The sequence below is a fragment of the Dipodomys merriami genome, unplaced genomic scaffold (assembly GCF_024711535.1).
Source record: "Dipodomys merriami isolate MVZ:Mamm:240054 unplaced genomic scaffold, mDipMer1.0.p SCAF_7, whole genome shotgun sequence".
In the NCBI taxonomy this organism is placed as follows: Eukaryota; Metazoa; Chordata; class Mammalia; order Rodentia; family Heteromyidae; genus Dipodomys; species Dipodomys merriami.
In genome coordinates, this window is record NW_027206290.1 from 6,224,701 (window position 1) to 6,247,757 (window position 23,057).

At 37.5% G+C, this 23,057-nt stretch overlaps 2 long non-coding RNA genes across 2 annotated transcripts in view; both read left to right on the forward strand.

The window, feature by feature from the left end:
* LOC138816540 (uncharacterized) overlaps positions 1-23,057 on the forward strand; it is a 33,660-nt gene that overhangs the window by 3,647 nt on the left and 6,956 nt on the right. Inside the window, exon 2 of the long non-coding RNA XR_011368682.1 lies at positions 443-505. This is a non-coding gene — a long non-coding RNA (uncharacterized lncRNA). The remainder of the gene's footprint in view (positions 1-442; positions 506-23,057) is intronic.
* LOC138816539 (uncharacterized) lies at positions 610-15,083 on the forward strand. Its single transcript, XR_011368681.1, has 3 exons — positions 610-948; positions 7,763-7,910; positions 14,865-15,083. It is a non-coding gene; the product is annotated as an uncharacterized lncRNA (long non-coding RNA).

The following is a 23,057-nucleotide window of genomic DNA, read 5'->3' on the forward strand; positions in this document are numbered from 1 at the left end:
GCCCAGTGTTTGGACCTCAGGATTCCAATCTGAGGTCTGAGTTGCTAAGGCGGCAGCATGAGTTTGGGAACTCAGGCCCAAACAGCTACATAGAGCTTGGAGTCCTAGTATAAACTCCCTTTGCACCCAGGTGATCAAGTATTCTCTTCTGCCAGTCACTGCTTAAGTTTAGCATTCCTGCCAGTTTTTCCTGGGCTACTCAGCTTGCTGGCCTGTGGTTGCACTGCAGTCAGTCAAGCTTCCTTCCAAGCCATTCTTGTTTCCTTTTTCATTCTCTGCTCAGCAAAGGCCAAAAGACCACTTTATTTGGACCTGATGCTGTAAAGTCACAGGAGCAGTAAGTGTTATTTCCCATTTGCTCACAAAGTGAATTGAGCACTTGCTTATATATAGCCAGAAGGGTGAAGGAACACTAATATCGAAGTTTCCCTTATGTTTGCAGTAATCATGGTCCACTCCATTATGCAAATGAAGGACTATGTTGGCACCAATCACATGTCTTCCGGTGAGTTCAATTCCTCCTCCTCTTAAACCTGTCTGGTCTGAGGCAGGGATTGGGAGGAATGGTAGTGCGTCTGTTTATTTCCGTTGGGACAAAGGGCAGGCAGTACCTTCTGGAGCTGGAGTCCTGCAGCCTGGACCAGGAAGATAGTCTCACAGCTGTCAATTAGGGGCATAAGTCTTCTCAACACCCAACGTATCTTCACATTATAAGAAAAAATTATAATATTTCAGAGGTTTATCAGTAAGAGTACTTTAACAGTATTTAACGGTGTTCTAATAGTGTTTAACTTCTGTCCCTGGGAGAGCTATGACCCTACCATCTATTACATAAAGGATATGGCAGAAAAGCAATAAACAGCTGGGAAGTAGCTATCCACCTGAACAGACACATCAAGGACAAATACTGGCTGAGCACTTTCACTACAAATTAATTTTATATCATAGGTAAGTGACTCAATTATAGAATCTCAACAAACTACAAGACAAATGCCAACACACAAAAATGACATTTTAATTGGTTTGGTAATATTTTATATTGGTTAAATATAACTGTGAAAAGGGGCTGGGATGGTGGCTCAGTGGTAGAGTGCTTGCCTTGCATGCTTGAAGCCCTGGGTTCGATTCCTCAGCACCACATAAGCAGAAAAAAAAGCCGGAAGTGGCGCTGTGGCTCAAGTGGTAGAGCGCTAGCCTTGAGCTAAAGAGCTGAGGGACAGGGCCCAGGCCCAGAGTTCAGACCCCATGACTGGACCCCCCTCCCCAAACCCCCAGAAAACAAAAAATATAACTGTGAAAATATTAAGGTTGCAAAAAAACCTATGATATTTAAATTTATTTTATATATGCTATATAATATATAATGTTAAAGCCTTTTCTAGGGCTTTGCCATTTTTATACCATTCAACCTTAATACTCATTTACATATCTAAAAGATTAAAGAAGGAAGGGGTGACATTGTTCAAAAGGAAATGTACTCTTTGCCTGACTTATATAATTGAAATTCCTGTTTTTAGCACTTTCAAATAATCATAATAACAATAACAACAACAATAATACTAAAGGTTACTAAATAAAACTATAAATGAGAGAAGAGGGCTTTTTAAACATCATTCATGCTCTACCTGTTCATTTGTTTATCTATTGTTTATCAATCGTTGGTAAGTCCTCTACCACTTGAGCCACATATTCAGCCCTTGTCGCTTTGTTTTTTAGATAAAGTCTTATACTTTATGCCAGCTGTGGATCTTTTTCTTCCTATGTCTGTCCCTCTATCACTTTCTCCCGAATAGCTAGTATTGCAGACATGAACCACTGCACACAGCTTGATTTTGTTGTTGTTGCTGTTTGCTTTTTCATACAGAGAGGTTTCAGCAGGTCTGAGATTGATGAGCCTCACCAAGTTTTTGCATGGTTTCCTTCCCCCTTCCCGGAGATCCTCCTATTTCTGCCTTCTAAGTACTTGTATTAGAGGTGTGAGCCACCACACTTTGTTCCTGTCTCTTTAAATATGGGTAAGATCTGTATGTATTTCCAAAGACAAAGTGGGAACAATATGGGTGTATTTTATGATGCTTTAAGTGTAATTTAATAGCTCTGATTCAGCTTAAAGAGTGTTGATGAAGTGAACCAACATTCAGGATAAAGACTGAATTTTTATTCCTTTAGAATTTTAGCTTACACAGAAGAAAAAAGCCAAATGAGTCAGACTTATCTGTACTTCATCTACTCATATTTATGACACAATTTTTAACTCCATTTTTATCAAACTCCATTTTTATCAAACTATGTCATTTCATAGGTCTTAGGGCAACTTATTGTATGTGTTTTGTCTACAAGTCCTGATATCTTACAATTGATCCACTCTGCTGGAGATGCTTTCAATTGAAATTTTATTTGACATATATGAGTTTTTCATTTCCAGAACTTCAGTATAATTTTCTTCACTATTTCTATCTTTTTGAATATTCTTCTTATGCCTTGCAATGTCTGCCTCATTTCACTCAGCTGTTGATTCGTGTTTTGAGTTATATCTGTATTTTCTTCACTGGTTTATTTGTCTAATTTCACTGAATTACACATGTTCTCTTCTATCTTATTGATTATGCTATTGAGTACATTATTTGAGATTTCACCCACTTTGCTACCATTCAGATCCTTTGTTATGTGATTTATTGCTAACTTTTGAGGTACCATTTTGTTTTTCTTTTTCATATTTCTTGTGTTTCCGTAATGACATTTGCTCACCTGAAGTTTAGTTAGTGAAGGTTTTGATCACCTAAAGTCCTGAATTCTTCCCTATGCTCTGGTAGGACCGGATACTGATGGATGGATTCATGTGCTGTTTCTCAACACCGGCTTGGGGGCACAACTCAGCAATGATAAATTCAGCAGTTGAATACCATGCCAGCAATTTACAGGAAGTAAAGAACCACTGATGACATCATCCATACCACCAATCACATTATCTGAGAAAAGCTCTAGCATCTTTAGATTGTACAGTAGGGGATTAGAAATAGTATTTATGTAGTTGAAATTACATTTGTGGTCAGTGAAGTCAGAAACCACAACAAATCTAATATTCTAGTTAAAATTTAAAGATACACAGCTGGGTTGATATTTAAGATATTAGAGTCGGGAGTGGTCACTCATTCCTGTATTCCAAGCTGCTTGAAAGGTAGATAATGGGAGGGTTATGATTTAAGGCCAGTGTAAGTGAAAAGTTAGCAAAACTCCATCTCAACCAGTAAAAATCTTGTAATTTTAGAGCTGATACTAAGAGGTTTCTAAGTATTGGAAAATTTGAAATTGTTTATTGTGGAGGAAAGCAGCTACAGTATACCTTGAGGCTATTACACTGTACAATAAGTGGTACTGGAGGGCTGGGAATGTGGCTCAGTGGCAGAGCACTTGCCTCGCAATGCATGAGGCCCTGGGTTCAATTCCCCAGCACCACATAAACAAAAAGAAAAAAGCCAGAACTGGCGCTGTGGCTCAAGTGGTAGAGCGCTAGCCTTGAGCTGAAGAGCTGAGGGACAGCGCCCAGGCCCAGAGTTCAGGCCCCACAACTGGACCCCCACCCCCAAAAAAAGAAAGTGGTACTGGCAGCACAGAAATGGTGGGACAGGGGGTGAACTAATTCAGAAGTGTTACTAGACACTGTTGGAAATGAACTACACAACTTGGAAGGAGGAGGCCTGGGAGGGAAAAAACTGGGATAAGATGTGGGAGGGGTTGACATTGTTCAAAAACAAATGTACTCATAACCTGACTTATGAAACTGTAACCCCTTTGTATATCACTTTTACCATAAAAAAGTGATACTGATACTTATGCACCTAATTACATCAGATATATTTATAGTATTAACCTATAATATAAATAAATACATATTTTCCAAATATCTATTAAATATATACATCTAAAATATGTATTAATATATATTTGTCAAAATATACATACATATTTTCATCAAAATATGTGTGAATATTTATATCATATACACATTGTTAACAAGTTATGTATAGATTTATATTATATGCTAATAACTTTCTCATTATAAAATTTTTCTGGATTAAAGTATAAAGGAAGGTCACCAGTAATTCCACTACACAGAGCAACTTAATTATAGTCATATATAAGATTATAATTTTATTATACTAAGCAAAAGAAGCTAGGCCCAAAGAAATGTAGGGTGTATTGTTTCCCTCATTTGTAATAATTAGAATATGCCTACAATATTCTTAGCAGGGGATCACAATAGCCCAAGTGCATAGGACCATATATAATGAAGTATATCAAAATGAGCTCTGAGAATTGGAAATAAGAGGTTTTTAATTATGTCCTATGTGCAGGTATTTCTATTTTTTTCTGTCTTAGTTTTCTGTACCCTTTCCCTTGCATATCTGTGCAAGGGAAAGGCAATCACAGAACAACAGGACAAAGGATGAACTAATGCAACAATGATACTCACTAGACACTATGTTGGACATGAACTTTGCAACTTTGAGGGGAGGGGTGTGAGAAGGGGTAATCAGGAGAAAATGAGGGAGGGGGTAACAGTGTTTAAATAGTAACGTACTAATTACCTTACTTATGTAACTGTAACACTTCTGTTCATCACCTGTACAATAAGTATATTAAAATAATAAAATACTATAATTTTAGAAGATATTTAAAAAAATTAAAAAACTGACAAACTACATTTAGTGTTTTGTAAATTATCTTTAAAAAGAAAACATAACAATTTCTTCATTTCTAAATATGTTTTGGGATTGATGTGTTGCTTTTTTTTTACTGAAGATACATAATATTGTCTTTACCATGTAATACAATCTATTGTTTGACAATAGATAACTTTCAAGCATTACCTATTGTAACAATATTTCAGGGAGCAACCTTTCCTAATCTATGTGGACTCTTCCTGATACTGCTTTTCCATACACTCTTGGCAGCAAAGTTACTAAGTTATAGAACAAATATAATTGGAAAGTTTTCCAATTGTTTTTTGAATGTATTTTCTGTTGCTGTGTAGCAACAGTTAATTATTTGAAACAACACAAATTTGTTACAATACAGTTGTGGTCACAGGGCTGCATTCTTACTCCAGGCTATAGGGAAGATTTTCTTTCCTGTGCTACCTTTTAGAGGCTGCCAGCTTCCTCCATCTTCAAAATCAACGGAGCAGCATCTTCAAATTTCTCCCACTCACTTCTCTGAATCCTCTGCTATCCCATCTGGTTCTCTGTCAGATTTCCCTGCCTTCCTCTGCCTTTAATCAGGATGTTATAGTTAGATTAATCTCACAGGAAGAACTTAGGATATTTTTCCTATGTCAGGATTCTTAATCATACCTGAAAAGCCATTTTTGTTCCATAAAATTGAACATATTTTCATGTTCTGTGGATTAAGGGGAAATATTCTGAAGGGAACTTGAATCTCCTACATAGTGCAAAAAGATAATTTAGGTTCCTTGTTTCAGTATATGAAGGGGCTCTGACACCATAGCTCTGGGTTTCAACCAAGTTTCAAGCCTTGTGAATTTGATAGGGCAAAACATGAATTCTTGGGGTTGAGTTCTACTGAGACTGAATGTTATTCATATGTTTATTGATAACTCAGATTTATTCCTCTGTGAATAGACTACTTATACCATTTTTTCATTTGTTTGGGTATGTTTGTTTTGACTACTTTAACCAAAGTTTCAGGGTACCAATTCACACTGTTAATTGTATGTGATATAAAATTTTCTTATAGTTAATGTTTATTTTAAAATCTTTGACAACATAAGTAATTGTTAATATGTATTGAAGTTTAGTGTATTAATAATTTTCCTCAAAAATTTATTTTTGAAATAAAAACTATGTTCTTATTAGTCTGTATTGCTGCTTAGATTTGATGTTTTCATTTTATATATTTAATCCTTTTCAATTCATTTTGGATTTGGAAGAATTTCTATTTTTATAGTATCTTTTGGTAATTGGAAGCTCAAGTTTATCCTTTTTCTGTAATCTTTCCAATCATGATCAAGTTCTATATTTGACAGTAACTGTACTTGAAGCATGAATGAATAGGCAGAGGAGAATAGACATATTTTAAAAGATGTTTAAGTTGAATTTTTTCATAGAGAACCTTGAGATGGCCATTTACTGGTCTAGGTATGTTTTTTAGGTCGATCAACAAAACTTGTTTTCTTCAACGAAGACCTTAGTACATATCTTAGTATATGTGTTCCTATGTATATTTTTGTTTGTATTCAGAATGAGATTTTTCCATTATATTTTCTGTTTATTACAAGAATACAGGAAAACCCTTAAATTTTACATCTGCATTTTTTTTTTGGGTCCGGTCGTGGGGCCTGAATTCTGGACCTGGGCACTGTCACTCAGCTCTTCAGTTCAAGGCTAGCACTCTACCACTTGAGTCACAGTGACACTTCCGGCTTTTTTTTTCTTCTGCTTGTGTGGTGCTGATGAATTGAACCCAGGGCCTCATGCATGCAAGGCAAGCGCTCTACCACTGAGCCAAGTTCCCAGCCCTTACATTTGCATTTTATTACCAGAAATCTTATCTCTTTTATTAAAGGGATCTTGTATGTATTTTGCATAGTGCAAAAAGATAATACAGGATCCTGTTTCCAGTATATGAGGGGGCTATGAAACTGTAGCTCTGAATTATAAACAAGTTTTAAGCTTTGTCAATTTCTTCTATTTTTAGCTGGAAATAGGATCAGATGCAATAGCTATGTGCATATGATCAAAGACAATGATACTTATCAAAATGAACTCCAATAAATAGAAACAAAAGTTTTTTTTTGTTGTTGTTGTTGTTTTTTGCCAGTCATAGGGCCTGAAGTCTGGGCCTGGGTGCTGTCTCTGAGCTCTTCAGCTCAAGGACAGCGCTCTACCACTTGAGCCATAGTGCCACTTCCTGCTTTTTCTGCTAATGTGTGCTGAGTAATTGAACCCAGGGCCTCATGCATGCAAGGCAAGCACTTTACCTCTGAGTCACCTTCCCAGCTCACAAGAGTTTTTTTTTTTTAAATTGTATTGTTAATGTGTATGGGCAGAGAGAGAATATGACTTGAGGTGAAGCGTGTGGCCTAGTAATAATAAACTTATAGGAGCTCAACTAGACCTATATCTTCAGGTCTAGATTCAGGTAATATTTATTCTTTCTAAAGAGTTTTTAAGGAAGAGGGAAAGAGTAGGTAACCGAATGTTCTTCCTAGTTTTAAGGCCTGATTACAAAAGATACATAAGAAGGTAAAAGTAGTTTTCTTCTGCCTCTCACCCATCTTTTGGTGACATATTTTGGGGGGATTCCTTTTGTACCATATCAGTGTTACAAAGAACTTATAGGAAGTTATTGCTGGACTAACATGTGAATGTTAGCTGGACCTACTCAAAATTGGAGAGACCATTTTTTAAAAATTGTATGTTCTGAGGCAATGTATTTCCACAATTTGTGTTTTCGGATTTCAAAAGTTTTTGTTTTGTCTGCCTTAATAATTAACCACAAATTATCACTGCCAAGCAAACTAATTAGTGAAGTGATTTTTATCTTTATAAATTTTTATCACACCGATTTACTCTTACACTAACAGTATACCAAATTTTATTGCTTAATAAATTTATAGGTCTTTTTTTCCAGATGAAAACTGTTATTTTATACAGCTAAAATTAGTGGGCTGTTATATGTCCATGAACCATTTTTTCCAATGTTAAGTAATACTAACTTTTTCTCTTTTTTTCTGCTATAGATGAAAAGAGATGACTTCAGTGACATTTCTATTATAATTCTGTGTGAAGCTCCCTTTAAGCCACCTTTAAATACAACTCAATGTGATGTGTCTGCCTGGGGCAACTGACATTTCAAATTGTGATTCTTTTCACCCCAAAAGCAAGAAGGTCTGCTCTTTCTTGTACTTATAACTACTTAAATGAAGTTAATTTAAGAGGTCAGAATCTAACTTGTGACTTCTCAGATTCTTTCATTTGCATTACAAATCATTTATAGAGAAAAAGGAGCAACTGACTAAAAGATTTTGAAGAGAGACTAGAGTAAAACATTATTAATTTGAACTCTGTTACTTTTGAATAGCTGATAATCTAGACTGTGGGAATTAATGTCGTTGGACAAAGTAATTTGCAATCAAAATCATTAAGATTCATATGGGAGATTAAACTGTGAGCTGGGAAGGCCCAGGTAACCATACTATGAGTGAAAACTGTTTTTTTTCCCAGGCCAGGGCCTAGAATAGCGAAACTAGCAAGTCTTGGTCATTTGGTCTTAAGTAATCAGTATGCGTATAATGTAACCTCAATCAAATATAAAAATCCTTTAGCTAAATTTTGCCCCGAATTAAAATGTATTTTGTTAAATGAATCCCAAGTTAACCAGTTCATATTAGAACATACAATTTTGTTGTTGTTGATGACATATTGTTCAAAACAGAATGTACATGTTACCCCATAAAATCTGTAAAGGACTCTGAAAGGCAAGTTAGAAATTGGGTTCTTTTGTACTTGGAACAATGTTGGACTACCAACATAAATGCTTCAAACTAAACCCCCTAACACAGGGCATACGCTCCTTACCCCCCACCCAAAGCAGATACCTCTTTACCAGCTTCTGACCAATCTTTGATCCAGACCTGATAGTGACTAGATTCACATTCATTGTTTGATCCTAAAAAAGCAGCAGGGTTTATAGACTGACCAACTGATTGCTTTCTCAAATTCTCCAGCTCTGAACTTGCTAAAGTAGTGTTTGCCAAGTAGTCTCACCTATTTTCATTTCTTTTACTGAACAATTACTTCAGTTATCTCACATCAAAACCTTTATCTCCCAATGCATCTTTTTAACCTAAATTTATTTTTAAATTTATACATAGAAGCATCAAATTCTACTATGTCACACCATGTGATATTTTGATGTATGTGTATATTGTGTAAATTCCAATTCTTTATTCCACAGGTATCCTAAGCACAGAAAACTCATGACTGGGTCTATGGCCTACCTGATATTTATATATATTTAAAAATTTCAACATAATCATAAAATCATGTTTAGAACTCATAATTTTTCTGCATCAACTTTTCTTCTACTTTAAAAATGTTGGTAATATAATTTATGTTTTGCCAAGTATTTTATGGCTAATAATTAAAATAATCACCTTTGAAGATCATTTACTTTTACAAAAATTAGTTGTTGCTTGCTCTTACTCCATATTATTATGGCATGATCTCCTGAGTAAAAAAATGGAGTGGAGTTATAGATAACCCACTGGTAATTCAACAAAATCTTGGAAATACCCATAGAAATTATCCAATATGAGCTTTATAATACTTCGTGATGAAAGAATATAAGATATTGGCCATTCTAGGAATAAGGGTCTATCTGGTACCCAGAAAAGGAATTTGAAAGATTTAGATTTGGGATACTGATTTGGAAGAAACTATATTTGAACAGTAAGGCTGACAACTTCTCTATATATTTCTGATCATCTCTCATAGCCTGCACAATAAAGACCAGCATTGGTTTCTCTAAGCTCTACCCTATTATCTACCAAATCTTCTTTCAGATACTTTCCTACTTCACAGTGGACATAGAGGTAATTATGGAAAACTCTAACAGCTAGAAACTCTCTTCTACTTACTTGATTTTCTTATTAAGTTTCCCCTTGAGTTACCATAACAAATTACTAGCCTGAATGGCTATAAACAAAATAAATTTATTTTTCACAATTCCCAAAGACAAAGCCTGAAATCACATGGCAACAAAGCACTTCTTGTACATTTGTCATTGCACAAGGGGCCACTCAAGTTCAGATTAAATTTAAATTAAATTGATCACATCTTAAAGACTCTATTTTCAAATAAACTCGCATTCACAGACACTCAATAGTTTGATCTTCTAGATGTATTGTTAGAACACATAGTGCAACCAACAGCTCCCATCATTACCTTTTTTAAACATCAATTGGAAACTCTCTTCCTGTTTAAGAATGTCTCTCAAGTTTGTCTTTCTTCCTAGTGATTGTGTTTCAAGCACCCCTTCTTGAAAGTATCTCCCATCATACCTATCGAACCTTGTATTTCTTTTTATCCTTTACCCTCTCCCCTTTTGCACCTCTAAAACGGTGCTTTACATTCATGTTTATAGCCTGTCCTCTTCAATTTACTCCTTAACTGTTATGTGACTTCAACTCCTCACTGAAACTGCTCATTATAATTCTAATGCCGATAATCATCAATAAAACTTGATGATTCTTATTTTTTCTTTTATGTGACTTGGTAACTGATAAATTTTCTCTTTTCTCTCTTTCTCTTTCTCACCTCCTCCTCTTCCTTCTCCTTTCATCTTCCTCCTCCTCCTCCCCTTTCTCCTTCTTTTGGCTGTTTCCTTTATCTTTAAATCAGTTCCTCCCTGATGTACATATTCATAATGTTTGACTTTCAGGTTCTCCTTTATCTTGGGATGCATGGCCACCTTGAAAGATTTTTTTTCTTACACTGTTCAATCCAAATTTTGATGTCCTTCTGGAATTAATGTACAGTATCTTACTCACTATACACTATACACTCATTTCCTTTCAAGTGTTCTATATGATCTCTCAGAATCTTAACTCCAGCTAACATTTCTCTTCATTCTTATGGCACTTGTTACCCAAGTGATGAGAAAACCACAATTCTTCATGGTGGCCTTTCCCTCAATTTTCCTTAACTCCATACCTTTCTTTCCCTCCCTCCCTCCCTCCCTTCCTTCCTCCCTCCCTCCCTCCCTCCCTTCCTTCCTTCCTTCCTTCCTTCCTTCCTTCCTTCCTTCCTTCCTTCCTTCCTTCCTTCCTTCCTTCCTTCCTTCCTTCCTTTCTTTCTTCCTTCCTTTTTATAATATCTTCCAAATTGGTCTTCTGTTCCTCAATATCAATTTAACTGATTTGGATTCAACTTCTATATATTCTCTCTGTATTTTTCAATTATTTCATTTTGTCTAATCTGAAAACATTCTCCATATTGCTGCTAGCTTAATTTTCCAAAATGCAATTTCATGATGATACTCTGCTGAAAATCTTTTGAAGGCTTAAGAATAAAGTCCCAACCTCTATGTCACCTATCTGGCCCTTTCGATTTCCCTTCTAGAAACTGTATTCATTTGGAAAAATTTACATTTCTTTTTTTTTTGGTCCAGTTGTGGGGCCTGAACTCTGGGCCTGGGCACTATCTCTCAGCTCTTCAGCTCAAGGCTAGCACTCTACCACTTGAGCCACAGCTCAAGGCTAGCGTTCTACCACAGCTTTTTTTTCTTTTTGCTTATGTGGTGCTGAGGAATTGAACCCGGGGCCTCATGCATGCAAGGCAAGCACTCTACCACTGAGCCACTTTCCCAGCCCAAATTTACATTTCTTAATGCTGTACCCAGAACACCTTCTTTATGCTTCATCTATTCTTACTCTTTCAGGTTTCTTTGGCAGGATGGCTCTTCTGTCCCTAAGCCTTTTTTTCTCATTGGAATTGTCACCCCTTGGTGATTGGCTCACTCTCACTGGGCTGTATTGTAGCAACATAGATGACATTTTATTTATAAACTCTGAATTTTTCACAGAATTATATGATACTTGAGCATATGAGTCATTTTATATCCTCATAAATTAGTAGTGTTTGCCATATGAACTTTACTCTAAAAAGTTTTTTTAATATATATTTTATTGTAAAAATACTGTACAGAGGGGTTTCAGTTACATGAGTAAGCTAATGAGTACATTTCCTATGGAGCATTGTTACCCTCTCCTTTGTTTTTCCCCTACCATCCCTTCCCTCCCCACCTCTCCAACTCCTCCCTCCCTGCCTCCGAAGTTGTAAGATTCATTTTCAACATAGTGTCTTGTATATCATTGTTACAATGGTTGTCAACCTGTTTCCTTGTTTCAGCATTTTGTTATTTCCCTTCCCTCCTCAAATTAGAAAAGATGTATATACAAAATGTAGGGCACGGAATCAAATACAGTGAAAACTGGGGTTATACCATGGGGAAGAACATACAAAAGAAACAAAAAAAATCACACAGTACATTATAAGTACATTAAAACAATAGCAACAAAGATAAAACCTCTCGTGTCCCTATCTTGGGGTTCATTTCGCTTAGCATCATCTTATATAATCATATATATCTTATATTTCCCTGTCTCATTCTCATTTAATCAAAGTTGGTAAAGGCTTTGAAAAATATTCTGGGCCCGTTGCATAAATAATTTAGTATGCACTTCTTTAAACAAAGTCACAAACAAAAGGATTTTGAAAGAAGTCCTTTTCTATTTTGAACTCCAAAAAGAATACACTATGATAAAGATTTTGTAATCAAGTGGACAGATGCATGCATGTTCTGTATGTATCAATCACCTTCCCCAGCTCTCTTTGTGCATGCTCAGTGAACTCATTATCAAAGTGGCTATGATGAGAGATAAAGCTAGAAAAGAGGCATTTTCCTCTAATTGGAACCAATCTGTTAAGGCAGATTTTGTTTTCTAAAATGGCCACAATCCTGCACTCCTATAAAAAAGTGGGTGGATACTTTTCACATCAAAATTGGATCTAAATAGCCTCTTCTTGAACTTGAAAAGCTCCATGTGATGACTTTGTGCAACTGAGAAAAACCATAAAGTACTAACATCTGGCTTGTCAAATTTGATGATCTAAAATTCTAGAATAGATTTACATTATTTTTAATTAGGTTATATAACAATTTGGGTTTTACATGTGTCTAAATGATTGCTTCATTACTTTAGACTTTAATGACTTATTTTTATATTTCTGTAGCTATTAGAATACATATACATTTATACACACATATTTGATTTAAATATTCACCACAATGATTTTTTTCTCTCATCTTGATTTCTTTCTTTGAATTTTATTCTTAATCTCTTGAATAAACTTCCAAGTGAAAGGGTAGAAATCTTAAGGGTAGAAATCTTAGTACTATATGTCTGAACTTTTGTATAATTGAAAATTTCTTTGCATTTGTACCTGTGGGATAGCATGTTCAGTGCATTATCTTCCCCTTCCTAAGTTCAGTAAATGCTAAAAGGTTACCTTCTGGAATTACTAGGAGGATTTCACATTACAGTTATGTTTATGCTTGTATTTTAGTTTTTTTGAATGCTCATTGGATTTCTTTCTTTATGCTTCACACAACGCTCATTGAATCATGCCTACATGCCAGTATTTTTAATCTTATGTGGTGGTTGATAAGTCTTCTGCATCTATAGTTTCCATTCTGTCTAAAAACTTTATTTCTCTCTTCATGATAGGATTATCATTTGTCTCACTTCTTTCTACAATTTCCCTTTATTCTATATTTTAAGAATTTTCCTGGATTTCCTCATAGTGTATACTCATAATCATAGCCCTAGGGAAGCTGAGTCAGGAGGATTGTGAGCTTGAGGCCAGCTTAGCCTACACAGCAAGACCCTGTTAAAATAAAAAGAACCTTCTAAAGTGTGTCTTTTAGTTCACTAAAAATATCAGATTGGTTTGTACAACTAGTAGGTTCAGGAATAAAGTAAAACAGAAAGACTTCCCGTGGGAGGGAAAGGAAGGCAGGTACAAGTGTGTACAGAAAGTTTCTACACCTTTAAAGGTGCAATGTCCTAAGCATCAAACATGACATTTTGTACATGGATGCAAAAGCAAATTTCAGTCTGCTTTATAGTCTTATTTGTCCATCTTACTTTAGGACTTCTGTTGAATTTTGCCTTAATAGAAAGTCAGCATAAGGAAATTCCTCTCCTCTTCTCTCTCTTTTTTTTGGCTTAGGAAAAATTAGTTACCCATAGCTCAATTTAAATAAGGTCTAAATTACTTCTTTGTCCAAAATAATAAGACTGCTTTGTTTTTATTCTACTATCCAGTGTTTATATATAGCTATTTGATAACTGATTTTTGTTTATCACTTTTGCAATAGAGAACAACTAGAACCTAACTTGTTACAAATTCACAATATGGTATAGGCTATACTGAAGTACAATTTCTAGGGATGAATCAACTGGTAAAGTGCCTGTCCAGCAGATACAAGGTTGTGAGTTTAAACCCAGTAAGAGGGAAAGAGAGAGGAGAGAGAGAGGAACCCAATGAGGGGGAGGAGAGGGAGAAGAGAGACCGAGGAGAAAGAGACAAAGAGAGCAAGAGAGTGAGAGCAAGAGAGAGATGTGCTAGCCATGGGAACAAAGAGGCTCAGGGACAGTATTCAGGCCCTGAGTTCAAGCCCCAGGACCAGCACAAAAACAAACAAAAAACAAAAAAAACCAAAAAAACCCAACAATACTTATTTACTATCTGGGCAGTATCTAGCAGAGAAATCAAAATCAACTTTTTTGATACTTTCTTGCACTTGTTGATTTTTAACATAAAAGATTTGGTCAAAAAGCATATTGAAGCCAAAGGATCATTTTGTGCAAAATATCACAGAATATTCTCAATTCTTGTCATTCAATGTTTAGGTGAAATTGATCTATTGTATGTCTAACAATATCACTGTAAACTAATGGAGAAATAAAATCTCTTTTAAAGCAAGGAAGTAAAACTGTAAGCCAATAACAAGAAAGTATATATATCTACAGCTCCAGTCTATTCTAAATTAGGTAGAAAAAGAATTGAGACTGCTAATTGTGGCTGTGATTACCCGATTGGGTAAGTCTATTATAATGTGAATTACATATTCTCTCAGTAATAGAAAGGATAGAATATCATCTGTGGAAGGAGACAGAGAGGTAACAATGGACTAAGTCACAGAAGTTTTAAGCTTATAGTTACTGTACATCTTCATTCTCATTTCAGCTTTTTATTACATTTTTATTTCTCTAGGAAGCAGCATAGAATTTTATAACAAAGAAGACAAAAATAAGTCCTCTGTGCTTTCTACCGTGGCTGCTTAGTTGTACTTTTAAGTGCTGGACAAGAAGAAGATGACTTTTAATTATTAAGGATAGAGAAGGCAAAAGCTTGTGCCTTGGAACGCTTCTCATTAAGAGGAAAAGTAGTCAGCCCTCATATGCCCATTAAACAAGTTAAAAAAAGCAAAAAGCAGCATTTCCTTCCTATGTCCTATATACTTAGTTATTTTTATTTTCCTATATAATAGGCATGTTTCATATAAATAGCATGTTTCTGGAAATAAAATGAACTTTGTATAGGAAATAAGAAAATCCGATTTTAAACATAGCACCATGGTTAATTAAAAGTGTACTTTGGAGCAAGTCACTTGAGAATTTTCTGGCCTTTAGTTCTCTCTGTGCTAAGAAAATTATGTCAAATTCAATTCCTGGTCTCTTTCGGGCTTGAGAAGACTTTCAACTCCTTCTTGCCTGATATCAACTCCAAGGTGATTAAATGCAATATCTCACATTCTTGATTTATCTGATTCCTTTTTTTTTTGCGGGGGGGGGGGAGGAGGGTCCGGTTGTGGGGCCTGAACTCTGGGCCTGGGCACTGTACCTCAGCTCTTCAACTCAAGGTGCTCTACCACTTGAGCCACAGTGCCACTTCCAGCTTTTTTGTTTTTCTGCTTATGTGGTGCTGAGGAATCGAACCCAGGGCCTCATACATGTGAGGCAAGCACTCTACCACTGAGCTACCTTCCCAGCCCCCTATCTGAGTCTTTACTCATAGTGAGATTTAAATTCTTTTCTTTCCCCCACAGTATAACCCCTGCTTTCACTATATTTGATGTCAGTATAATTTGTGGAGGGGAAGGGGAAAAACAAATCGTTTAAATAGAGATACAGGTGGATCCATTGCAACAATGAGATGTACAAGTCGTTATGTCGAAAATGAACTTTACAACTTTGGTGGGGGGCGGGGGCGGGAAGGATTGGGTGAGGGGGCAGGGGGGGGGGTGGAGGATGGGGAGGATGGGAAGGGATGGGAAGGGGAAACAAAGGAGGAGGCTACAATGCTTGATAAGAAATGTACTCATTATCTTGCCCATGTAATTGTATACCCTCTGTACAGTATTTTCACAATAAAAAAATTCTTTTCCTTTTATATTTAACTTGATCAAATACAATATAAAAATGCATGTCTTTTCTGCTTTTTTTTAAACAAACTTTCCTCATAGGTGGTATTGAAGTGTATTTCACATCATCATCCAACTATTATCAATACAAAATTGATCCTTGTCTAAAGATGGTAACTGTCAGATCATCCCATGTCTTCCAGTGTTTTTATCATTGATGAAATTTTCCTAGATTTCCCAACTATTCTTTTATCCTACGGATAGGTTCCAGATTAAGTTTTTAAATCATTTTGTTAACTTCATGGAGCAAATACTCTCAGGTACCTTTTTTTTTGGGGGGGGGGTCCAGTCGTGGGCCTGAACTCTGGGCCTGGGCGCTGTCCCTCAGCTCTTCAGCTCAAGGCTAGCAACTCTACCACTTGAGCCACAGCGCCACTTCCGGCTTTTTTTCTTTTTGCTTATGTGGTGCTGAGGAATTGAACCCAGGGCCTCATGCATGCAAGGCAAGCGCTCTACCACTGAGCCACCTTCCCAGCCCCTCAGGCACCTTTTTTTTCATGGTCTCCCCCTAAATATTTTTCTGATTCAATTAAGTTAAAGACAAAAAAATCTTCTACAAATGATTTCTCCCTTCCTAGCCTCTACTTTCAAAATCCTGTGTCCTTTTTCTAGACTCTCTCTCTCTTTCTCTCTCTCTCATAAAATTTTATTGTAAAGGTGATGTACAGAGGGGTTACAGTGACATAAGTAATGAGTACATTTCTTGTTGAACAGTGTTATCCCTTCTTTGTTTTCTCCCATTTTTCCTCCCCGCCCCCTCCCCCGGACTCTCCTCCTCCAAAAGTTGCATGGTTCATTTCCACCATAGTGTCTTGTGAGTAGTGCTGCCTCATTGGTTCACTCTAGGCATTCTCTTATTATCACCATTGGCTAGTTCCTTTAGGATTCACCTCATACCAGAAGGATCATTCTCCATATCCAGGTCTTCTTAGCAGTCACCTATTCCATTACTATCCTATTATTACTTTCAGTATACTTGTTCTTTCAACAGAAACTAACAGTTTTCCTACATAGGAAATAAGCCCAAATTAGCCAAAATAAGCTTCAAAGGTATGATGAAATTGTTTAAAGGCCTTTTTTTTCCCCTTTGTACATAACTATGGGCTGGTAGGTGAGACTGTGTGCTGGTGTGATGATAATGAATGAATGCAGTGCTTCTTTTAAAGTCAAGGAAGCCATTTTGTGAGAGCGGCTATCCCTCAGCAGTGTTGGGAGTTTTCCCTTCTAATTTTTAGGTTAGGCATGATTTTTATGTGGCCTATATTTCTGAAATTGGGCTGTTTATTCCAGATGGAACTTTTATGGCTATGGTTTGCTAGGAAATACTGCTGTGCTTGCAGATCATTCATTCACTGATAAACTGAATTGACTTTCCTAGGTACTTAACTCAGCTTTTTAGTGTGATATAGTGAGAGGAGACTGAATTTGGAGTCAGAAGAACTGGGTTTGAGCATTGGGCTTTGCCACTTACCTTAACGGTAACCTTGAACAAAACTTTTTCTTTTGAAAAATAATACCATGCCCATTTCAAAGCATTGTCGCAAAGCACAAATGAGATGTGAAAAACCTTTTGTGATTCATAAAAATAGTATTAAAATTCAGTGACTAATGTTTATATTTTTTCAGTATACTAAGTAGATTGATAGCCTCTTAGAAAAATTTCTATTACAAAATAGTGCATTTTTCTGTTTTTGTAAACTAAGAACATAGATCTATTTGCCCCCCTTTGGTAGAACAATCAGGTTGAAAACAAAGAGAAACATAATTTTTATTTTAATCAGGTTGGGGGCATGTCTCAAGTGCAAGAGCCAGGCTTTTAGACCAAACTCCAATTCAAATTGCCCCCACCCCTCGCCAAAAACCCCAGATTTTTATCAGAGTTCTTCTTTCACCACATATTTAAGACATTTCCTCTATTATCTTTATTCCTTATATAGCATACCATTGTGAACTTTGGAAATGTTTCATAATCTCTTGCTAATATTATTTTTACAATGATCTAGCTACTAGTTTCAAAGATAGCTTTACCTAGCTGAACTAATGTCTCTATCTTTTCATTTTTTCTCTTACCACCTTGCTCTATATTATGTTTAATCAACTGGTCAATCATACAAATCAAGACTCACGGCATACTTGCTATGTAAAAGTAATCCATCTGTTATCAAGATATTACAAATGGTCATATATTTTGCCCAAGAGCCAGTTTAGACCATAATCCTCCTATTTATATTTCCTGCATAGATGGGGTCATGCTCAACTTTTGGGTGAGAATGGTTTTGTGAACTTTTTTCCAGGACTATTTTTGAACCACAATCTTTCCCATCTGCACCTCTCAAGAAGCTAGGAATATAGGTGTGAGCTACTGTGCCCAGCTTAATCTAATTTTTTCATTTTTTTTTGTTGGTCATTAGGCTTGAATTCAGGGCCTGAGTGCTTTCCCGGAGCTCTTTCGCTCAAAGCTAGTGCTCTGGTTTTCTAGTATTTAATTGAAGATAAGAGTCTCACTGACTTTGTCCTGGCTGGCTTTGGATTGTGATCCTCAGATCTCAGCCTCCTGAGTAGTTAGGATTACAGGTGTGAGCCAAGGATACCTGGCTTAATTTTTTTAAAAAATGTATAGTATCCCTAGGTCTCCTTGGCTCAGGCCGAAATTTTCTGAATAGAGAGACCCGGAAACACAACAAATCAAAGAAAGGTTGGACAAATGGGATTCCATAAGGTTGCAGAGCTTCTGCAGGGCAAATGACATAGCTAGCAAGATCAATAGAAAGCCCACGGATTGGGAGAAGATCTTTACTAGCCATACAACGGACAAGGGTCTCATATCTAAAATATACTTGGAACTCAAAAAATTAAACCACCCAACAACAAATCCTCAAAGAAACAACTGCCCAATAAATAAGTGGGCGAAAGACTTAAAGAGAAGCTTCTCTGAAGAAGAAAGAAGGATGGCCAATAGACACATGAAGAAATGTTCAACATCCCTAGCCATAAAAGAAATGCAAATCAAAACAACATTGAGATATCACCTCACTCCAGTTAGAACAGCAAAAATCAAGAACTCTAACAACAACAGATGCTGGAGGGGATGTGGACAGAAAGGAACCTTACTTCATTGTTGGTGGGAATGTAAACTTGTTCAACCACTTTGGAAAGCAGTATGGAGGTTCCTCAAAAGACTTCACATAGAACTCCCCTATGACCCAGCAATCCCACTTTTGGGCATTTACCCTAATGTTTACAAAAAAGACCACACTAAAGCTACCAGCACAACTATGTTTATTGCAGCCTTATTTACCATAGCTAAGATATGGAACCAACCCAGATGCCCCTCAGTAGATGAATGGATCAAGAAAATGTGGTATATATACACAATGGAATTCTATGCCTCCATCAGAAAGAATGACATTTCCCCATTTGTTAGGAAATGGAAAGGCTTGGAAAAAATTATATTAAGTGAAGTAAGCCAGGCCCAAAGAAACATAGGTCCCATGGTTTCCCTTATTTGCAATATCTAGTATAGGTATGAGTCAAGCAGAAAAGGTCAGATAATGTGATGTTAGGAAAACGAACCCTTAAATATGTATTTTAATGTTTTCGTTTCTTTCATGCATGTGTTTCTAACGCATTTATAAGATTATTTCTTTGTTGCTTTGTATGTCCCTCCCCCACAGTGTAACCCCTGCTTTCACTATATTTGATGTCAGTATAACATGTGGAGGAGATGGGGACAAACAAGTCATTTAAGTATTCAGGTGGACCTGTTGCAACAATGAGAAGTACAAAATGTCATGTCAAAACCAGCTTTACAATGTCGGTGTGGGGGGGGGAGGGGGGTATGATTGGGTGGGGGGGGAGAGGGGAGGCTGGGAAGGGAGGTGAAGGGTAAACAAAGGAGGAGGTTGCAATGCTTGGTAAGAAATGTATGCATTATACTGCCCATGTAATTGTAACCCCTCTGTACAGTATGTTCTCAAATAAAATAAAATAAAATATTAAAAAAATGTATAGTATCAGGATGGAATGTGGCTTAGTGGTAGAGTGCTTGCCTAGCATGCATGAAGCCCTGAGTTCAATTCCTCAGGACCACATAAACAGAAAAATCTGAAAGTGGTGCTATGGCTCAAGTGGTAGTGAGCAAAAGTGCTTTAAGCAAAAGAAGCTCAGGGACAGTGCCCAGGGCCTGAGTTCAAGCCCCAGGACTGGCAAAAAAATGTATAGTATCCATCTTAGATTTTATTTATTTGGACAATAAATAATATTGACCACTTATCTGGATATGATCACATAAAATGACTATTATAAGGAGTTCATTGTGTTAGTTTGGGAGATAAACAGCTATTGAGAAGGGAAATAAAAAGTAAATGTGTAACTTGTTTCAGATGCATTGTAAAATGTACTTTCAGCTACCAATGATCTCTCTTTAGGAAGTAGGAAGGGTATAGGACACTGCTCAGGAGGCAGATTCCCTTGCTGTAACAAATTACCCCCCACATGTAGTAGATGTCACCACCTCACCTATTTAGGTCTAGGTATGAATATGATGCCCTTCTCAGTGTAGTTCCTTAAGTACACATCTTCAAACATAGTTTCTCTTGATCTCCAGACCTTGGAACCAATGAATCTAGAAACTAGTTTACTGCCCTAAAAGTACTCCACACAACAGGAAAAAGACATTTGATTTCATTCGAAAAGGGGAGACAATTAGAGGCTATCAATAGTCATAAATCTGTAACGTTCTTGTTTATTTGCTCTTCCTCTCTCCCTTCCTTCCTTCCCTCTCATCCTCTTTGCTGCCCTCCTTTCTCAGGATTGAAGCTAGTAAGGTAAACACATATTCTACCCTTGAGGTCTACCCACATCCCCTCCTCAGAAATTCTACAATATAATACAAAATTGATTAGTAGTCATGGAATGGTTCTCCATGGCTCTTGGTTCCAAACTCAGGTCACCTAGTTTTGCCTTCTGAGGCACCTTTTCTTTTCCATAACAGGAAGTTATGGTAGTCTTCTAGTCCTGCTTTTTGCCTATGGATATTTGGAAACAGAAGATAACTCTTTATTTTTGTACTGGATTGCTCCTTGCAGCCTATCTGGAACTATTTCTGCCATGGAATTTTTTTCAAATCTGGATGTGTTTGTTATGGCTCTTATTAAGTATAATGACATTAGATCTTGATTAAGACAATCCCACATTTTAGGCAGCTGCCAGAGCCCTCAGACTTGGAGCAGACGCACTAGTAGCTGCTGCCGCCTTGGGTGTGCCACCCTGGCTTCACCCTGGCACGTCGCTGGCAAGGCCAGTAATGCAGCAGGCCTTAGGCCACCTGGACCTGCTCCATGCTAGCAGCGCAGCTCCAGTGTCTTGCACTGGAGGCTGAGCTGCTGCAACTAGTGCCTCCTGCCCTCCCAGAACCTGGAAAGCACACGTATACTCCACCCTATACACTGCTCTCCAGACTGCAGGTGCAGGACAGACAGGACAGTCTTGGACCATACCACTAAGCTGAGGCAGGCCTTCCAAGGAGACCCCATTCCAGTTGTCCTGAGAACACTACGGCCATTTCCTGTTTCTTTCACTGCTGACTCCCCAAAGCCACTGAGACCAGATAAAAAGAGCCCAGCTGGACAGTAAGGGTCAAGGACCCCTCCCTTAGTGGTTCCCAATTCCTCACCATGCCTTGAGCAGTTACATACACCAGAACTGAGCATCACATCATGGCCCATTACCCCCAAAGACTTGCATGTGAACAGCAGGCTGATTGGACTCCTGAGGTATATGACAGGCGGGCACCCAGTTAGAAGGCCTATAAATGATTCATGGAGAGTTCATGAAGGCTGTGTGGAGAATCTCATTGGTCTGGGGACTAATATGGCCCACAGGCTGCCCAATAACCTTGAGAGTCACAAAGCTCTCTCCTAGAGATACTGCGTGAATCGCTGCACAATGCACTCTGGGTGGTGCCTGCTCTTGGAATCTCTGCATATATTTACTTTGAATAAATATTTGTTTCCTTCTCCCACTTTGTCCTCCACACTAACCAGACAGAGGCCCTGAAGCAGCTTTTGTCATTTGTGTGCTTATTCCATCATTGCAACTGTGACCCTTGTGCTGTCCATGCTTAACACAGCTGAAGTTATTAACCTTGTGGCCACCTGAGAAAGCAGGGATTCAGTTCTGAGGCCGTGCTGTGCAGAGGCAGGGCCAGGAAGCCATGCTACCTGCTCTCTGCTGTCTGCTGATCAAGGCAGCGGCTGCCTCCTGCCACTGGGTGGGGATGATGTTTAGAGCCATGAATGTGCCCAGACTGATCATGCAGCCAGAGCGATCCACCTCAGGGTTGGCACACTGTTGGCCATCACATTCCGGGCTTTATGTAGGAGAAGCCGTGAGGCTTTGAAGCTTCCAAGTCCTTGATGTCAGCTTTCTTGGGATTCAGATTGGCTGTGCCGCACATATAGACTGGTTGGGGTGGGGCTGCTGTCCCTTGGGACAGCTCCTCTGGTGGCTCAGGAAAGAAATTTATCTTGAAGCTGGCAGTATGTCTCAGTGGTGAGCAACTTCCCTCTCGCCCTAAAAAAAGACAATTCCACATTTTTAGATCTGTTGTTTGTAGCCCCCACTTCCAGCAATCTGTTTCCATAAGACTCACAACTACTGGTGGTGAGGACGTTATCAGTTAATACAATACTCCAGGCTGCCCTGAAGAATTTTAGTATGCTGCTTGCAAGTCTAACCTTACTGTTAAAATTTTAGTCTCATTTCAAACAAATTTTCTTAACTCTTTCTCTCTCTCTTTCTTTCTCTCTTTCTTTCTCTCTTTCTTTCTTTCTTTCTTTCTTTCTTTCTTTCTTTCTTTCTTTCTTTCTTTCTTTCTTTCCTTCTTTCTTTGGTTTTGAACTCAGGTTTCATGCTTGCTAGGAAAGTGTTCTACCACTCGAACAATGACTTCAAACATTTCTGCTTAGGTTGTTTTTCAGATG